The following is a 20431-nucleotide window of genomic DNA, read 5'->3' as shown; positions in this document are numbered from 1 at the left end:
TTAATCCGGTGCCATGAAAAGGTGCCTGAGTGACTCCTTTCCCAGGCCACAAGCTGTGGAGATACCGGTACCATCAATCTGGACGCTACTGTCCCAGGAAGCACATTAGGACCCGCATCCCAGAGCTGTCAGTCTCAAGGTGTGGTCCTGGGTGCCAAGGACTCCTGGGATTAAGAAATGAGGGGAAGCAAAGGGGGACCTACATTTTTGCCTTCTCTCAAAGTGCAAATTAACAAAAAACAAAAACAAACCCTGTTGGGGCGCTCAAGAAAGTCCTCGTTTTCCCAAGCTGAGCTCCACCTGTTCACAGTTTTCTCTCACGCTGGCCTTCTGTGCCCTGGGTCTAGGAAAGCTCACCGGAGCTACTAAAAGAAAACCACAAGGGTTCGACTCTCCGGGAGCTTTCGGACAGCGAAGGGCGGACTCTGAGCCTGCCTACATGGCGCCTGGCAGGAGTGAGCCAGTCTAAGCATCTGCCAAGTCTACAGGGTGGCAGTCGGTGAAGAAGCAGGCATGACAGGACCACGCAGGGTCAAAGGGCACACGGAGTGCTCTGCCCCGGGGAGGAGTGCACGCCAGAGTGTACCTGCCAGGTCCCAACTCAGCCTCTATCTACTCCCCAGGGAAAGTCCTGCCGTGTGCTGCAGACCGAGTTGGGGGGCAGGAGCGGACATGGGGGGACACACGTAGTAACAGGAAATCCACAACCACCGCCTTTGTAAGGTTCTGTGTGAGGCACCAGGGTGCCTTTCAGCTCTGACATTCTACGAAAGAACTTAAGTCACAGCAAGGCTGATTCTGAGAAGCAAATAAAAGCCCGCTGAAAATGGTACTATAATTTCTCGGGCTTGCGTCAGTCTGTTCTCTTTGGTGAGAAAAAAGGTGACTGGGTTTAAGGTTACAAAGGCAACCTTCCACTATAAAACCTGCTGGTTGCCATGACGATTAACATCGCTGTTCCTCCCTCTCCCGCCCGTCCTTCTTCCATCTGAGTCAAATCAGAGCAGCTGATTAGTGCTTCCTCTGCACGAGGAGATCACAGACGTACACACACACACAATACGTGCCCAAGGGCTACTCAGAGGAGAACTTCAAACCTTCAAATGTGGTACTATCTGTCTTCCTCTGCCACCAGAGTCCCACAAACAACTACCAGGGATGCCCCTGCGGCAGGGTGTGAGAAGGGAGGGTGGGCCAGAATGGCTTAACAGCTGGCACCCATTCCTTCCTTCAGTGGGCTCTGGGTCAGTCCTTCCCAGAAGGGTCCATGTGAGGCCAGGGCTGCCTGGAGCACCGTCATTACCCGCCTGCAGGCTGTCCTCCCCAGCCTGAGCACTGTCCACGCCTCACTCCCCGCAGGGCCTAGAGGAACATAGCACACAACGGAGCACTCAGCACAAGAAGGGGGATTTGGCATAAAGCAGACGCTCTGTGCATTTGGTAGTAAGATCTGGAGTTTGGGGGGGCGCCTGGGTGGCTTAGTTGGTTAAGCGTCCGACTTTCGCTTAGGTCATGATCTCACGGTTCGTGGGTTCGAGCCCCGCGTCGGGCTCTGTGCTGACTGCCAGCTCAGAGCCTGGAGCCTGTTTCAGTCTGTGACTCCCTCTCTCTCTGACCCTCCCCTACTCACGCTGTCTTTGCCCTCCCCCACTCACGCGTTCTCTCTCTCTGTCTCCTAGAAATAAATAAAACATTTAAAAAAAAAAAAAGATCTGGAGTTTGGGCCTACCCTGCTTCAAACAGGCCCTGTGGGAGAAAAGCACCTGAGAATTCTAGATCCGTGTCCTAGGGTGCGTGGCTTGGGATATCGGCAGCGCAGCCCTGCTCCTGGCTGCCATCACTGCGGTCATGAGTCTTGACTGCTGAGCCTTCCCCAGATCCAGGGCAAAAGAAATAGAAAATCAGAAAGTTATGGCATTAATGTGATTTATCTTCTCAGGATAAACGTTCTCATCATGTAGCAACATTTCATCGCAAAAATGTTTGTTTTAGAAAAGCTATGAAAATACAGAAAGGCTAGAGGAAAGAAAATAGAGCACCTATCATTTTACTACCCGGAGGCGACCAGCGTCTGCACTCGGGTGTCTGTATCTCCGTCCCTGCTGATGTGGAACAGGTCACCTAATGGTCAGGGGCGAAGGCTCTGGAATGCAAACCAAGCTGGGCTCAAGTCCCACGCCTGTCACATCCGGCCTGTATGACCCTGCACAAGGCATTTACCCGTTTGGGCCTCCGTTCTCCAACCATAAAACGAGGATAACTGCCGTGGGCACTGCCGTAGTTTTAACCTGCACTAAGCCCGTGTCGAGGTGCTGGCAGAACTTACTTCCGCTCGCTCTACTAATATTCTATTTGTACACGCCACCTCATAAACAGAAACGACTGCTTTCCGTGCAAATAGTCTGTAAACGCTTTCAACCCACATAAAAGCACGACCCACTGACATGTCGATACATATGCTTCAATAAACTGAAGGTTTTAATTCTGAAACAAGAGACCAGCAGTTCTTCATCACTCTTACAGGTCACCTGACACTGGCAACCAGTCCAAAGAAAGTTGTGGGACTTCTCCCTAAGAAATACAAGTACACAAAATATACAAGTACATAAAAATCACACTAGGCTAAGACACAGAACAGTGGCCCTGATTTCATGCACACTTAATCTTCTGAAGTAATGAAACACTCAAAAAGTTAACAGGATTACAAATTAATATGCTGACTGTGGAAACAGATACTCTAAACTTTTTATGCTGCTGTGGTAGTGACTTGAGAAAAACATAAATTCACTCATACAAGAAGCATGGGATTTAAGTCATTTTTCCTCTCTGTTCATACATGCATACTTCAGTACTCCTAAAAATATACTGATACTTATCACTAAAAAGGAATGAAGCACTAACATAGACAACATGAAGGAATCTTTTTTAAGTGTATTTATTTTTGAGAGAGAGAGCACGAGCAGGGGAGGGGCAGAGAGAGGGAGGGCGAGAACCCCAAGCAGGCTCTGTGCTGTCAGTGAACAGCCCAAGGCAGGGCTCGATCCCACAAACCATGAGATCATGACCTAAGCTAAAATCAAGAGTCAACCAACTGAGCCACCCAGGAGGTCTGCAACATAAAGGAACCTTAAAAGGATTACCCATAAAGGAGGGGCACCTAGGTGGCGAGGTCAGCTAAGCTCTGACTGGTTCAGGTCATAATCCCGTAGTTCATGTGTTCGAGTTCCACATTGGGCTCCACACTGACAGTGCAGAGCCTGCTTGGAATTCTCTCTCTGCCCCTCCCCTGCTTGTGCTCTCTCTCTAAATAAATAAATAAATAAACTTTTAAAAAAAAGGCATTATGCTAAGTGAAAGAAGCACTTAGAAAGGCTATTTACTAACTGATTCCATTTACAGTGCACTATGGAAAAGACAAAATCACAAGGACAAAAATCGGACCAATGGCTGCTGGGGCTGGGGACAGAAGAGAGGACAGACTATAAAGAAAAAAAGAATTTTCTGTGGAGAGAGAAACATTCTGTACTTTAACTGGATGGTGACTAGAAGACTGTGCTTGTCATAATTCATATAACTGTACATGTAAAGCGGGAGATGTACTGTATGTAAATAATATCTCCATAAATAAAATATTGACACAATTTTTAGAGACATTAACAAGAAATGCTAAATTCTTGACAAGGTCTGAAAAACTGCCTACCAGCAATTTCAAAATAACTTTCTATTTCCTTTCAAGCAAAATTAAAATGCACACAAACTTGAAACAAACACTATTTAACACCTACACAGAATCTTAGCCTCATTATGACAATTTCCTGTGAGACATATTAAAATGTGGCTTTAACAAGTCACTCTTATAAGTACAAGGACTTGATAAAGCTACTTAAGAACTGATGGTAAAGCGGAAAATGTTCTTCTTTTGCCCCACTAATGTCACTTGTAGGTAGCTCTCCCCTGAGAAACTCTCCCACGAGTCTACAAACCTCTGAATTGAGCTACAGGTCCACCATGAGGAGAATGACTATCAACACACTCTGGTTTATTCATATACTAAAAACATGTACAGCAGTTAAAAAAACAATGGAAATGAAGCAGGATAAGTTTTAAAACACTATGCTAGGGGGCGCCCAGCTGGCTCAGTCAGAAGCACATGCAACGCTTGATCTTGGGGTAGTGAGTTCAAGCTCCATGATGGGTATAAAGATTACTTAGATAGAACTTTAAAAAAAAAAAAGCCTAAAACCTAAAATGAAATAAAATAATTAGCAAGTTAAAGATAGCAAGTTACAAAAGAGACGTCGTGTATATAAATATTTAATATAGGAAGCAACAGTATATATTGTTTATGGGTTCATTCAATGCATGAAAGTATGCAAAGGAAGGAAGCACAGCAATGTCAGGTCATGGAGACCCTTGAGGACACCGGAAGAGACTCGAAGGCACCCAGAGAACTGTATCTGGGACCATTTATTTCTTAAAAATAAGTGGCAGAAATCTGATGCAAACATGGCAAAATGTTACCATCTGTTAAATCTAGGACACAGGTATATGGGTATCATATTTTTAAAATATTTTTTTCCATGTCTGACTCAATTACTAATTAAAGATAAATCTGTCTACTATTTATCCAGAACTATGTGGTTAATGATTTGATACGGGTTTTCCTCATGCTCAGAACATCCTCCCCTCTGTGAATCTGGTTTATTTTTTAAATATGATGTAAGCCGAGGTTTCTGATGAGCCATTTCATTACCTTATAACCTCAGAACCTGATGTCACTGCATTTACTTCCAGAGAACATTAACTTCAACCTTAAACAACCAAAGCAAGCATAAACTTAAGAAAATTAAAATCCACCAAGAATTTAATAAGCCAGCTGCCCCAGACAAACATCCAGGCTCATTTTAGGCTACTATGTAAATAAACTAAGGAACAAGTATTTTATTTCTTAATTTTTTAAATGTTTACTTATTTAATTGAGAAAGACAGCATAAACAGGGTAAGGGCAGAAAAAGAGGGAGAGAAAGAACCCAAAGCAGGCTCTGCACTGCCAGCATGGAGCCCAACATGGGGCTTTACCTTACAAACCATGAGATCATGACCTGAGCCACAATCAAGGGCCAGCCACCTAATCGACTGAGCCACCTAGGCTCCCTGGAACAAATATTTTAAAGAATTATTTACTAACAAAGAAACTGTGACTTCTGAAATGTCTAAAGTACTGGAAAACATAAAATAATCTCTGTATATGAATTCAGTGTCTCTGTCTTTCAACAATATATATTATTCTTACTTAGCAAATCTGTTACCATTAAAATTACCCCAAATGCCAAATGTACAACAAATTACTTTAAAAAAGGAAGGCTGAGAAGGTATCAACATCTAAAGACAGCCACATAAAACAAAACTATTTCATTCATTTCCTATTTGCCCCAAGAAATAAAAGCCCCCTACAATGTTAGAATGGTGGGCTCAGTTTGCAGAACTTTCCTCAAACAGCAACAAGGCTGAAGAGTTCACATTTTAACTCTAAGCCTTTTTTTAAAAATAAGAACTTATGGGGCACCTGGGTGGCTCAGTCCATTAAATGTCTGACTCTCGATTTCGGCTCAGGTCATATCTCACAGTTCATGGGTTTAAGCCCGGAAATTAGGCTCTGGGCCAATAGTGTGTGCATGTGCACACACTCTCTTAAAATAAATAAAAACAAACTATTAAAAAAAAAATCTTTTTTTTTAATAGTTTATTTATTTTTGAGACAGAGACAGAGCATGAGCGGGGGAAGGGCAGAGAGAGAGGGAGACACAGAATCCGAAACAGGCTCCAGGCTCTGAGCTGCCAGCACAGAACCCAGCGCGGGGCTCAAACCCACGAACTGTGAGATCATGACCTGAGCCGAAGTCTGACACTTAAACAAATGACTGAGCCACCCAGGTGACTCCCACCCCCCTCCAAAAAAGAGATCTTAGGGGCACTTGGCTGGCTCAGTCGACAGAGCACGTGGCTCTTGATCTCAGGGTTATGAGTTCAAGCCCTGCATTGGGTGAAGAGTTTACTAATAAACAAAAAAAAAAACTTAAAAAAAATTTTTAGCATGTATTTCTTTTCAAGAGAGAGACAGAGCATGAGCAAAGGAGGGGCACAGAGGGAGACACAAAATCTAAAGCAGGCTCCAGGCTCCTAGCTGTCAGCACAGAGCTCAATGTGAGGCTCAAACCCACGAACTATGAGATCATGACCTGAGCTGAAGTCCAACACTTAACCGACTGAGCCGCCCAGGCGCCCCAAACAAAAAAATTTTTAATAAATAAAAATAAAAACGAGAGCTTAATTTGAGCCCTCAGTATATAAAAAACCTTTTTGCCATCAGATCATTGTTAGTCAAATTTCTCAACAGGATTTAATGTGCTCCCACCCAGCAAACAACAGAGCATTTCTGAGGGCTGAAAACAGACCAAAATTGGGTAGAAGACCGTCCAGTGCTTCACCGTGGTAACAGGACACAAATGAATGAAAGAAGACTTGCATCGGAGCACCTGAGTGGCTCAGTGGGTTAAGTGTCCGACTTCGGCTTGGGTCATGATCTCATGATTCATGATTCGGGCCCAGCATCAGGCTCATTGCTGTCAGCGCAGTGCCCGCCTCAGATCCTCTGTTCCCCTTGCTCTCTGTTCCTCCCCTGCTCTAAAATAAATAAACATTAAAAAAAAAAAAGATGATTATCCAACAAATGACAATTCAGTGAGTAGCTCTAAATTGCTCAATATAGGAGGTAAACTTTGGCTGGTTTCATACAACAAATATTACTTGGTAATTTCTTAAAGTCAGGAGGCTTTTTATAAGCATGATGCCCTTCTCAAATGAAAGCACACACGATGAAGGCAAATTCATTTCACCATTCATATGCTCCTAGGTCAGGTTATGAAATGTTAAGTGTTAGTTTCTGGACACAGATACAGTTTTAACCTCCCTCTGTGTCATATGTGAAGATGAAAAGGCAGGTGAACCTCTCAATAATTAACACACGTGCACAAAACCCCTAAATACCTAGTGCTATTTAGCAAGCCACAGGGGTAACCTACAAATAAGGACAATCAAGCCAAATAAAGAAAAAGCTTGGGACACGTGGGTGGCTGAGTTGGTTAAGTGTCCAACTCTTGGTTTCAGCTCAGGTTATAAAATCGAGGTCCTCGATGACAGCGCAGAACCTCCTTGTGATCCTCTGCCTCCCTCTTACTCTCTGCCCCTCCCCTACTCGCTCTCTCTCTCAAAAAAATAAACTTGGGGCACCTGGGTGGTTCAGCTCATGATCTCACAGTCTGTGAGTTTAAGCCCCATGTCAGGCTCCACATTGATGGTGTGAAGCCTGCTTGGGATTCTTTCTCTGTCTCCCTCTCTCTGCCCTTTCCACACTCTCTCTCTCAGAATAAATAAATAAATTTAAGTAAACAAATTTTTAAAAAGCCCAGCTTATCAGCTACAAATACGAACTCTTCTTATATTCATTATCCTAACATGAGTGACAAATCAACTTACATGCCCTAGTACAAGGACAGCACAAGGACACTGGATGTATTCACAAAGATGAGGGCAAGCCTGAACATGGTCTGCTGCCCCAGAGTACAGAGTTAGGCCGAGTCTCTGCTCTTCCATCCCCCCAGCTGGGATGGTCGGCTGCAGGTGATTAAGGCAGCAAAGCCAGTTTAGGAAGCGACAATACACATTTTTCATACTGTAACAGCGTGGAGTGGATTCTATATTAAATAGAACCTGTTGAGGGTGCCTGGGTGGCTCAGTCGGTTAAGTGTCCGACTTCGGCTCAGGTCATGGTCTCACGGTTCATGAGTTCGAGCCCCGCATCGGGCTCTGTACTGACAGCTAGCTCAGAACCTGGAGCCTGTTTCAGATTCTGTGTCTCCCTCTCTTTGACCCTCCCCTGCTCATGCTGTGTCTGTCTCTCAGAAACTAAAAAATAATAATAATTAAAAAAATTTTTTTTAAATTTTAATAAATAAATAGAACTTATTGAGAGGCACTATTCTAGTTCAGTACACGTGCTGCTGAAGCAAGCGCTACACTATTCTAGTTCAAAAGAGAAAACTGAAAACAAATTTAAAAAAAAATAAAACAGCAAACTTGACCATCTCTTCCCCTCTACCTTTTGGTCTAGCTAGGATCATGTCTGTTTGAAAGTTTCTAAATACATGAGCCAGAGTTCTCAAAATGCTCATTTCCAATCCTGGTTTGAGCGGGGAAGGGGTATCAATCCAGAATAAATGTACCAAAATTATAAACTGACTCAATAGTCTTTCTAAAAAAAGTTTTAAAACTTAGAAAAAAAGTAGAAATTTTTAAAAATAAAACTACAGATGTGGACAGCAGTATATTTTTAAAGGCAGGTAACTGCAAAAAAAAATGGTATAGGAATAACTGTCACTTATGTGAAGACATGTTACAGGGAACCAAATTCTAAATGGGCCAAAGACTGGGGCAGCTGGCTGGCTCAGGACAGCATGCAACTTTTGATGGTGAGTGAGGTCGTGAGTTCAAGCCTCATGAGCCTCATGAGCCTTTACCTCATGTTGGGGTAAAGTTTACTTACACTGTAAAAAACTGGCCAAAGATAAAATTTATAAAAATAATCATAAATAAACTGTATTAGAAGAACATGGTGTTTGGGTTCTTAAAAGAATCTCAAAGGCCATTGTAAGAATGACACAAATCCTATAAGCCCCAAAATTTCTATGTATCTTTATGGCAAGGTCTGGTTAATATTCATTCTTGGCTACATGCCAGGCTCTATGCTCTTCACACATGCAACATATCCTTGAAACAATGTAGAAGGTAGAATTCTACAATGGTCCCTAAGATTCCTACCTGCTGGTACACATATCCTATAGGATACCGTTCCCTTGTGTGTAAGCAAGACTTGTGAATATGAGGCTTTACTCCCATGATTACATTATACAGCAAAGATGAAAATATTTTGCAGATGTGATTAAGGTTCCAAATCAGATGACTTTGGTTATTAAAAAGGTGGATTGTCTGGGTGCACTTGGCCTAACTGGGTAAACCTTTCGAGAGGGTCTAGAGGAAGAGACAAAACTAAGAGTTGTTCCGTTGGCCTTGAAAAAACCAACTACCACATTATGAGGGGGCCCAGCGGCAGGAACAGTGGGCAGCTTCTGGGGCTGAGGGCCTCAGTCTTCCAGGTGCAAGGATCTTAATTCAGTAAACAACCAGTGAGGCTGGGAAAGGATTCCAGGCCTCAGACGAGGGACTACAGACTAGACTGCAGTCCTGGCTGACACCTTGATTTTAGACTGATGAAAGTCTGGGCAGTGGATGCATACGGCGAACACTGAATAAATATTAACCAGACCTCACCATGAACAACGTGAAGGATGTGGGTAAGCTGCACCTGCTCTCCTGGTCCACAGAAACTGTGACATCACCATAGGAGTTTCAGGTTGCTAATCTACAGTAATGTTACACAATAGTAGAAAATATAGTCAGGAATAACGAAATGGAGAAGATATGTGGACAAAACAACTTATTTAATAAGTAAAAAAAAACTTCTGCAAAACAGTTTAAAAGATTAATAACCCACTAGATAAATGGCCAGAATGTATTAACAGTTCACAGCCCAGTGATGAAGAATAAAAATATGATCAACCTTTTGTAATAAGTTACATAAGATGTAGCCACTGGGAGAGTCTGGGGGAGGGATACATCCCTATACTGTTTTTTGCAACTTCCTGGGGGGTAGCTGATTATTTCAAAATAAAAAATTTTTTAAATATGACTAACCTAATTTTATCAGGAAAAATATAAATTAAAATGAGCTACCAGTTTTCATGCAGCAGACAGTCAAGATCAAAACATTTCAGAATACGCTGTGTCAGAAAGTCTTGAGTTGAGGCATGCTTGTACATTGAGGGTTAAACAAATTCTACCAGTTCCATTCACTGCTGCACCCCTAGCTCCTAGTGTGTGACAGAGGAGGTATTGTGTTCAATTTGTCAATATCATAATTTAAAATACATACACTCTGGTGTGCCTTGGTGGCTCAGTCAGTTAAGCATCCGACTTCAGCTCAAGTCATGATCTCACTGTTCGTGGGTTCAAGTCCTGCATCAGGCTCTGGCTGACAACTCAGAGTCTGGAACATACTATGGATTCTGTTTCTCCCTCTCTCTCTGTGCCTCCCCTGCTTGTGCTCTTTCTCAAAAATAAATAAACATTAATTTTTTTTTAATATATACACTCTTTGCTGAGCAATTCCACTTTTAAGAATTTACCCTACAGACGGCTGGGTGGCTCAGTCAGTTAAGTGTCTGACTCCTGATCTTGGCTCGGGTCATGATCTCACAGTTCATGGGTTCAAGTCCCACATCAGGCTCTGTGCTGACAGCTCAGAGCCTGAAGCCTCTGTCTCCCTCTTCCTCTGCCCCTCCATCACTTGCACTCTCTCAAAACTAAACATTTAAATTTTTTTTAAAAAAAAAGAAAAAAGAATTTAGCCTAACTAATATATTCTTCACATGTGCACAAAGAAGCATGTCCAAGGACAGGCACTGAAGTCTGGAAGCAATGTACGTGTCCTTCAGTAAGGTTATAACATTAAGTAGATTGTGGAATACCCATAAACTGGAATCCTGCCAGCAATTAAAATAAGGTGGATTAACCTGCACTGATATGGCTCAAGAGCAGAGTATCTTTCCCAGCTTCCCAAGTCCCATAGTGCAATTTCACAACATACCCACATTCACACATCCATTCCATTAGTGTTTACAAAGCCCCAACCAGGTACCGAGATCTACATGTCGATAAAAAGAACACAACCATCCCCATGTGAAAGGATGGAGCAGGTGCCCACAGACACAGAGGGGAGCCAAGGGAGTCCACAAAGAAGGATGCCAGAGTTCAAGGGCTGAGAGTGGGAGAAAGACAAAGGTCAGATGAGAGACTCCAGGTGTCAGGGGAAGAAACTGGGATTCTGTCCTCTTGAAGGATTTAAAGAAAGAGATTCACAGGACACCTTGCAAAACATACGTTTACGGTTTAAAAAAAGGGAGGGGAGCGGTCCAGTTGAAGAAGTTCATAATCTAGAGACCATCTCTGATTTCATTAGAGGTGTTTTTAGAGTATCTCAACTTGAGTGCTTGAGGTAAGCCAGTCAGTCAGGCACACCTCCTCAGCTCATGCCTGAAGATGTGCTAATCCCTAGAAAACATGAGAACTGAGTGAAGTCCTCTTCAGCCATGCCATCTTGTGGGGTGGACTCAAGGGAGATACTTCAGACACTGTCCTGTGAGAAATGTTTGCAAGGAACCCTCTCAAGCATCTGGACCTGCCTCACACCACAGCGTTCCCGGACTAGCTCCACACCCAAAAGTTAAGAATTGAATCAAAGCAGCAACTATTAAGCTGCATTTCTTCGATCTTCCTCTCAGCCTTCTGTGCTTATGGTTGAAGCTTTCAAGCACTTTGCCTGAAGCCAATACACAGCCTGAACAGCTCTTACTGAATGGGCCTCATATTTTCAGATAAATTAAAACCTATGCCAACTAGAGAGTCAGTCTCAAATAGAGGCCACCTGTTCCAATTAGTGAGCTTAAAATAGTACACCACTGACTATCTGGAATCGAGTTCCATGCCTTCTGGATTATCACAGTATCTTTACAGAGACAGAAAAAGGGACTTTTGGCCCTAACATAGTTGTACGCACTGGAGTAAATATGCTGAGGTGTTAAAGCATAGCTTTCACTGAGGGCATACTTTACTTTTGGACAACACTTATATCAGAATTTCCGTAGAAGGCTGCAGCTCAAGGCACCATTTAATTTCCTTACAACAAGCCTACACACACATCTTAATTAAATTCAAGTTTACTTCAGAAAAACAGAGAGCTTAAATTTCATTTCCACCCACTCTCTGTCCTTGCCTGAAATTCCCAGAGTCCTTATTTTCCGACATTCCACTTTTTAGCCTCAGGCTTTCCGTGGCCTCGGTTTCTCTCAGGTTGTCAGAAGATGAGACATCCAGCTTGGAACAGGTACATCTCTCATTTTCCCAACCTCTTCTCTTCCAAGTCTTCCCACCCAGACGAGGCTGCCTTCAAATCACCAGAGTGGGTTTCTGTTCACCTCCAAACACTCAAATTTTCACAACCCATGAAAAAATATTTCTAAGCATCTTCTAAGTCGTGGGTCTAAAAGAAGTACTTCTAAAAGAATGAGGAGAGATGATACATTAAGACCAGTGTTTTCCAAAATGATTCTGAATTATTTTAGGTGGCATGAAAAGAAAGCAGTAACACAGAATCACAGTGAGCCAGTAACTCCCTTGAAAACAACCCTCAAGGCCATGCAGGTGATCATGGGGGAGAAAGTCTCTGTTCGGTGCTAAGAGCTCTCTACTAATGCTCCAGCATTTGCTAAGCTTCCTCTTCATCTCCAACCGCAGGCCTCGGGGGCTAAGACAATATTTAGCTAGAATAGGAACATGGATACTTTAAAAATAAATCCAAGTTTTAAGGAGCGAATGGATTTGGAAATATTAAGTAAGTAATAGTACAGGTGGTACAAAGCTCTGTGTGGGTGTGGGAATGACTGAGGTTTGGGGAACTCTGGGGCAGATAATGAGTGACTCAACGTCAGAATAACAAATGCTGCAATGGGTTTCCTAACCCCACTTCTCCTGGCTGTTCTCATGGCTGCTAAGTGGAGAGGCGGACATTCAAGTCTGACTCCATAGTCCATACTCTTAGCCCCTCACTCATCTTCAAATCCAGAAGTCAACGAAGAAAGTGATGCCAGGGTCAAGAGGAAGCAGCGGCTGAGAAAAGCTGAGATGTAAACCACTGTATGTGGCGGGTAAGGGGAGGGGCTGCGGGAGCATCCCAAACATCGAGCTTCAGTTGTACAGGGAACGTACTATCCAGGTGGGGGGACATGGGAGACTGAAATGAAGTCTGACAGGTACACTTAGAGGTGCCTTTGGAGCATCTAAGTGGAAACGTCCTCTATTCTGTGAGGCCACATCTTACTTCTGGGCCGTGGAAGGCAGAATTCATAGTTTCCCTCGGGAAGGCGCTTCCCTGATGACTGGCACTGAATGTGCCCACCGACCCTAGCCTTGTCTTCGTCCCAGTGTGGGGGCAGCAGATGGTTTCTTTGGCCTGGAACCTGATGACATTTCCAGTGTGCGTTTAGAGGTTATGCTGCATGAAAATTACATATGCTAAAAACACCTGGTGCTGGAAGATGCCCTCAATGAGTCTCACAGGAACAGAAAGGCCTGAATTCTAAGCCATGTGCTCCATGGCTTATGCATCTGGCACACATTTTCCCCCCCAATATCCCATCCCAAAAGGTGGAAGGTAAAGGCAAAGATGAACTCACTTTGCAAAACCTCACTTTGGGGGGGGGGGGGGAGACAGGGAGAGAAAACAACAATAAAATCAGAAAAGGTAATTTTTAAAAGTAGCAAAGTAACTAGTGCAGCTATGTAGTCTGATGTATGAAGTGTCACACCCTCCTCACCCTAGTCCCACCAAAAATTTCCAGGGGCGCCTGGGTGGTGACTTCAGCTCAGGTCATGGTTCATGGGTGTGAGCCCAGCATCAGGCTCTGTGCTGACAGCTCAGAGCCTGGAGCCTGCTTCAGATTCTGTTTCTCCCTCTCTCTCTGACCCTCCCCTGCTCACACTCTGGCTCTCTCTTTAAAAACTATTAAAAAAATTTTTAGGGGCACCTGGGTGGCTCAGTTGGTTAAGCATCCGACTTTGGCTCAGGTCATGATCTCGTGGTTCATGGGTTCGAGCCCCGCGTCGGACTCTGCTGACAGCCGGCTCAGAGCCTGGGAGCCTGTTTTAGATTTGTTTCTCCCTCTCTCTCTGACCCTCCCCTGCTCATGCTGTCTCTCTCTCTCTCAGAAATAAATAAAAAACTTAAAAAAATTTTTTTTAATTAAAAAAAAATCTACAAGTCTAAGGATGATGGCCTAACACTAAAATCATCCAAATTCATTTTTTTCCCACTTAGAAAACTCACAAAATGTAAAATGTGTTTACCAATTGGATCTCTATGGAAAATAATTTAAAATTTCTCAATCTAGTTAAATTTGGAGATATTTATCCCATATAACTTAGCAATCAGCTTGGTATCTAAAAATATTTAAAGCAGTTTTCTGTTAAGGAATTTTCTTGAGACAGAGGCTGGACTAGAGTCCTAGCCAGCCAGTTATTAGCGACATGATTTTACTGGTTACAGTCTGGCTGGCTGTCATTTTCCTACTTCTACAAACAGAATGCTCTGGAGTTCATGTCTGAATCCCCTTCCAGTTCCAACATGGTTAAAACCTTGGAGTCTACTTTCCAACACTTGGCCTCACATACTGAGAAGCACATGCCATCAGTCCAGTGAAGCTAAAGTTCTACCAGGAGACCTGCTGAGGCCAGACTGTGACCAGACTGTCAAAAGGAGAACCACACTTGTTATGTCCTTCAATTGCTCATGCTCATGTTCTGGCTACCAAACACCAGGCTAGACGATGGTTCTTTACTGGCAACCTTTTAAATTTTTTTAAGTTTGTTTATGGTGTGTGAGAGAGAGAGAAAGAAAGCGAGCGCACACAAGTGGGGTAGAGGCAGACAGAGAGAGGGAGAGACAATTCTAAGCAGGCTCGGAGCTGTCCACGCAGAGGCTGACACGGGGCTCAAACTCATGAATCATGAGATCGTGACCTGAGCCTAAGTCAACAGTTAGATGCTTAATCAACCGAGCCACCCAGGTGCCCCTCTTCACTGACGTTGTTAAATCATGAGCTTATTTAACAGCCTTCAAGACTTCTCCAAAATGCTGGCAAAAATCTTGTAAGCATTACAAAAAGTTTGTAAATTATCACTCTACACCATTCGTTTGACCAAAGTTTACCTGGTACATAAGACTATATACACAAAAGACTGGCAAAGTACTGTGTCATAAGAATCCCAAACACACAACATGGCTAGGCACCCTGCAGAGGCTGAACATGGCCGTCTTCAAGGACTTGACAGGTTTACTGAGACTGACTGCTTTCCAGTGTTCATCTACAAGGTAGACGCAGGGACATGGCTAAAATTGCAAGCTCTGCAATCAGATCTGGAGTCACCAAATCCTATCTCCTACCATTTCCAAATAGCCAGGAGACCCTGGACAGATCATTTGAACTGCCAGGGCCTCAACATCTTCATCTGTAAAATGGAACTATAAATAAGATACGGTGAGGATTAAAGAGACAGTGCACTTGAAGTGCTTAATATTGTGGCTGGTATACAGCTGGCACATGCTGGCTGTTAACACTGTTACTGCACTTTTCATCTATGTTCTTTTTGCCTAAGAGAGGAATAATCAACAAACACACGGTTTTCCTTCAGCAGCACCCTCCTCTCCCCCAAGTCAATGGAAGCAGTTGGATCATACACAGATCATATATCCTGATGTTCCTTCCTTTTCTAAGGAATGTGAAGTCCTCATTCTGATTCACAGTAGAGTGATTCATGGTTCTCTTCCTTCTCTCACCAACCCCCTCTGCTAAAAACATAAAAACACAATAAAGAAACAGCAGGGCTGAACGTTGCAACCTATCCTAAGTCAAGACATGGGCATCTTCCATCCAGAAAGATCAGGTTGGTTTCTGCCCTGAATAGCAGCCCTGGAAATGCAGGCAGTGGCTCTGAAGCAAAACACGTCTTGCCATCCAACTTGGGAGCAGCTGTCTCCGTATTCGACAGCGGATGTGACAAGCGGCTGTGCTGGTGGTGGCTGGCAGTTTGCTCTCTAAAGGGAGAACCGGTGAGCCAGCAGCACAGCACAGCTCAAAATACACACACCGCATCAATCTACCCGTCCTAAATTTCAGACAAGTCAGACTCGAGGCGCTCATTATTCACGGCAATTTTAATGAACTCTTCAGAATATAACGCATCACTGATTAAAGGTGTACTCACAGGCCACTCAGTTTACCCTTTCACCAGGTCAGGGGTCCCCAGGACGGAAGTGTGTTCCCACTCACTTTGGCTCCTGCCCAGGAAGTAAGCATGCGATCATCAACTTATTACATCGTTGCCCAACCACTTCCACTCTGAGAAGGGCTATGACAGCCTCTTCTTGAATGCTTCTGGCCATTACTCATCAGGCCACTCAGGATCTATTTCCAAACCACAGAACACTTAGAAATTACTACAGGTACCCACCGTACCCAACACAGATTTTATTTCAGACGTTAGAGACTCCTATACTTATTATCGTTTCCTCATGTAAAAGAGGAGAGTATTTTCTGGGGCCACTAGTATCAATGAAATACAATCACCAGATATTAAGCTTCCAGAGAGAGGCTGTTTCATTCACCATTATATATGCCTGATGTCTAGAATAGCAGCTGGCCTATAAAAGGTGCTCAGCAAACATCTGCTTGTTCTCAAAGTGCCAGTGTCTACAGTTTATAAACACAGTGACAAATACGTAAACAATCAATGTGATAAGGAATGTTTCACAGAGGAGGGACAAAATGCCAAAAAATGCAAGAATCTATTCTATTCACAAGATTAGCAGTCTTCCCACTTTGAAGCTCGTGACCACTTCTTATATAGTAATAGCAAAAATGACTACTACTTAGAGGCACCTGGGGTGTTCAGTCAGTTAAGCACTTGACTCTTGATTTCGGCTCAGGCCACGATCACACGGCGGTGAGATGGAGCTCCGTGACGGGCTCCACACTGAGCGTGAAGCCTGCCTGGGATTCTCTCTCACCTCTGTCTGCCCCTCTCCAGCTCATGCTCTTTCTCTCTCAAAAAAACAAGCACAAAAACACAAAACAACAAAAAAAACATTAAAAAATGGCTACCATCTACTGAGTTCTTTCTGGGTCCCAGACATTTTATAGATGTCACTGCATCTATTCCTTGTAACACCCCGAGAGTGGAGAAGAAGAAACTAAGGCAGAGAATGATTACAGGGTACACGACCTGTCTTCTGGGGGCCAGCCTCATGAAAGTGGTTCTGGAGGCAGAGGACTCTGGCCCTTGCGGGCAGGACAGAATAGAAGCTGATGAAATCATAGAGCAACGAGGAAGTGAGTACACCATTCTCTCTTCCAGGGGTCGTGAGTTGCTGAACGAAGGTGGGAGATAACTGGGGACACTGCAGAAAGGAACCAGTTCCAGAGAAAAGTCAAAGAAAGACCCAGGAGGATGGCTGACAGATCAGACTACGATACTGACTAGGGGCAGTACCGAGGGAACAAGAAAAGCATATTCACCTTAGACAGGGATAAAAACACCTAACACCGGAGTGCACACAACCGTTTTTCTTTCTTTCTTTTCCTTTTTCTTTCTTTTCTTTTCTTTTCTTCCCTCCCTTCCTTCCTCCCTTCCTTAACAAATGCTCTCTTACTGAAGACTGACAAGCACTCCCCGAAGCAGGACTATTACCACCTCTGTTACAGATGGGGAGCTGGAGACTCCGAGAGGTGAGACCCGCCCCCAGTGGTCACTCAGCTGGGAAATGGAAAGAGCCGGCATTTGATCTAGGTCACCTGACCGGAGAGCCCTAGCTGCTGACCACTAACCACAAGTGGCTGAAAGCGGCATTTCAGAACATTTAAAATTAGAACAAAAATTTGTTCACACATAATTAATAAAAACCAGTTAATATAGAGCAAAGCAGACTGCCTGTGTTCTTAGAACGATGATAGGCCTTAACTATCTAGGGCACGAAGAAAGGTAGGATTCTAATTATGTATGCTCTTTCTTTTAAAGTAGGGGGATATTTTGTGTGTCAAGTGAACATGCACCATGCCTGAGTTTTACACAGATTAAGCTTAAAAATGTGAATGATCCTGACTTGTCAGCTTAGAGATAATCATGGAATTCATTAGTTATATTACAGTTCACTGTGGGATGGGGGCGGGGAGAATCTAGGTTAATCCACCTGGCTGTAAAAATAGGTTTCTGCAATGTTAAAATAGTACACTGCCTCATTATTATTCTAGTCTCAAAGGCTTAGCCAAGCTCACCAAGAGATATGTGTATTTTTCCTGTTATCTCAACAGGGTGTTAGTTTTGAACTTAAAAAAATGACTATTCAGTAACCCAAGAACTTGATCTCTTAGAGTCTTAAGAGCCTTCCTGGGAGGAAACTCCTGTCTCTGAAAGGCTAATCAACTCCTCACATGCACCTCCAGTTCTCCTCACAGTATTTTTAGGTAAGCTAACTTACCAGGAGTCCACAGAAAGTTTCTTGTAAAATCCTGTACTAGATGGTTTATTGCCAAGGAGAAGGTGACATTAAACCCTAATACTGCCAGATGTTCTCCTTCTGCCTCATATATTTTCTGAGTGTAAAGAAAAACCACGTCTTTATAGCTAAATCTAAATGAGTTCCACAAAACAAGAGCTAGAATCATCTGGTGGGATGAATACTTTCTGCACAGGAAGATTGCTGGGACTTTCCCTTCATCACAGCAGGCTTACTGCAGCCTTACGGACAGACTCAAAATTACATCGGCCTCACTGTCGAAAAGTTATGAGTTTACAAAATTTCCTCCAGTTCTATTCCTTGTCATCTCAACAATAAAACCCTAAAAGCAGACAGTCAAAAAGTTTAAACGCTGCAACAGAACATGTTGTCACTGTCAGCTAGAGTTACAGTCTTCCTTGGTCTAATTTTGTCTAGTCCTCACTAGCTTTCATTTGCCCAGCGAACTAATTTAGAATAATCAGTACATTTAACATCTAACTCAGATTTAATACAGTCTGTTTTAAAAAGCAGGTGTCAGGGCATCTGGGTGGCTCAGCTGGTTGAGCGTCCGGCTCTTGATTTCAGCTCAGGTGATGATCTGGCCACTGGGGAGATAGAGCCCGGTTTGCAGAGCCTGCTTGGAATTCTCTCTCTCCCTTGGTTTCTACCCGCCACAGGCTTGCTGAATAAACAAACTTTAAAAAATAAAAATAAAAAATCAGGTGTCCCATGCTAACAAAACAATGTAGTAACTATAACATCACCTGCAGAATTTTCAAGAAAATAAGGTTGTGGTACTTAAACAGAAAAGGGGTGTGTGGGAACCGAACACAGGCAGCAACAGCAGAGACTAAGTCTCCAGTTAGGTTACATGTTTGCTTTGCCACTTTCCGTCTAGGTAGCTCAGGTAGGAATTCTATCAATGCGATGTTACAGAATAGTGGTTTTTCGAAGGTTCAGGAGTTTTGCCAAATCGCTTAAATGAGCTCACAATGAGCCACCCATCCCTCAAAGATTACTAATCTTGTTGTTTACACAAAGATTATCACAGTTGTGACAAGAGAAACCAAGCTTCCACACTTTTTCCCAAGTCTGAAATGTCTTCTGTCAACTGAAACATTAATAGACTCCTCCAAATTACAAATGCATTAGAAAACGATCTTCACCTTTCTTCCAGGTTAACTCTGTGTTAACCAGCAGACATCCTTCCAATCATTTCTAACTGTAGGTAACCCATGCTCTTTCACCAATGTTTTCTTCCAAATGGAGTTTATGGTTATTTTCATACCGAACTGCTACAAAACTTTTACAGAAAATGCAAAACATATCATGGTGAACATTTTGTAATGTAACTGTCCAGTCACTATTCTGTACACCTGAAACTAAATATAACATTGTGTGTAAAAAAAAAAAAAAAAGTTGCATGTCAGCTACACCTCCATACAAAAATAAAGTGCAAAACGTAAGAACTCTCCTGGGGAGTAGAGGAGAGTGGAGTGGATTCAGGACGTAAGTATTACTCCACCAAAGAAGTTTAATCTGTAAAAATTTAAGCCATTCCGTTAACTCGATCACAGATACTAAAGGAAAGAAGGAAAAAAAAGGAATTAGTTATTTCACTTATAGGATAACTGATGAGATCTTCGAGTTATGATTAAACCCAAATCCTGCCATAGAGGCCGAGCTGCATTGGTCACTACTGCCGCTTTTCCCATCCAGTGGCCGGTCGACCTCGTGGGAGGGAGGTTCAGAATTTGAGCAAAACTCTACCTGTGGACTTTATACAGGGAGGCTGACACTCAAACGCTGGATCCCGAGCGGGTATTTAGCAAAGAACAACTCCAGGTTCCTCCGCCAGAACAAGGGCCAGGGTGGAGGACCCGCTGTTTCTCAACAGGAGGACAGTGCGTCGAGGGCGGACCTGCCCGGCATGGCCACGGTGCCCCCGGGAGGCACCTGCGCTCAGGCTGCGGCCTCCGTCTTCATTTTGAAGCACTACAGGGCTCGTCTCCGCTGCTTGCTCTCAGAGCTATTTTCGCCCACAGCCAAAATCAGCAACAGCAAATTACACTGCAAACAATGGAGAGGGCGCCCGCTCGGCACGGCTGGGAACTCCGGGACGGCGGCGCGAGGGCTGACTTTTCACTC

The 20431-nt window shown here is 43.6% G+C and overlaps 1 protein-coding gene across 1 annotated transcript in view; it reads right to left on the bottom strand.

Annotated features, from left to right (window-relative positions):
* Positions 1–20415, bottom strand: part of TMCC3 (transmembrane and coiled-coil domain family 3) — a 75806-nt gene extending 55391 nt beyond the window's left edge. The window contains exon 1 of the mRNA XM_077772301.1: positions 20054–20415. The gene's annotated coding sequence lies outside the window, so the exon portion shown is untranslated. The remainder of the gene's footprint in view (positions 1–20053) is intronic.
* Between the last annotated feature and the right edge of the window lie 16 nt (positions 20416–20431).

Source organism: Crocuta crocuta, unplaced genomic scaffold (genome assembly GCF_008692635.1).
Source record: "Crocuta crocuta isolate KB4526 unplaced genomic scaffold, BGI_CrCroc_1.0 scaffold216, whole genome shotgun sequence".
NCBI classification, from domain to species: domain Eukaryota; kingdom Metazoa; phylum Chordata; class Mammalia; order Carnivora; family Hyaenidae; genus Crocuta; species Crocuta crocuta.
The sequence above is the reverse complement of the archived record's forward strand: the minus strand, read 5'-3'. Positions and strand labels throughout refer to the sequence as shown.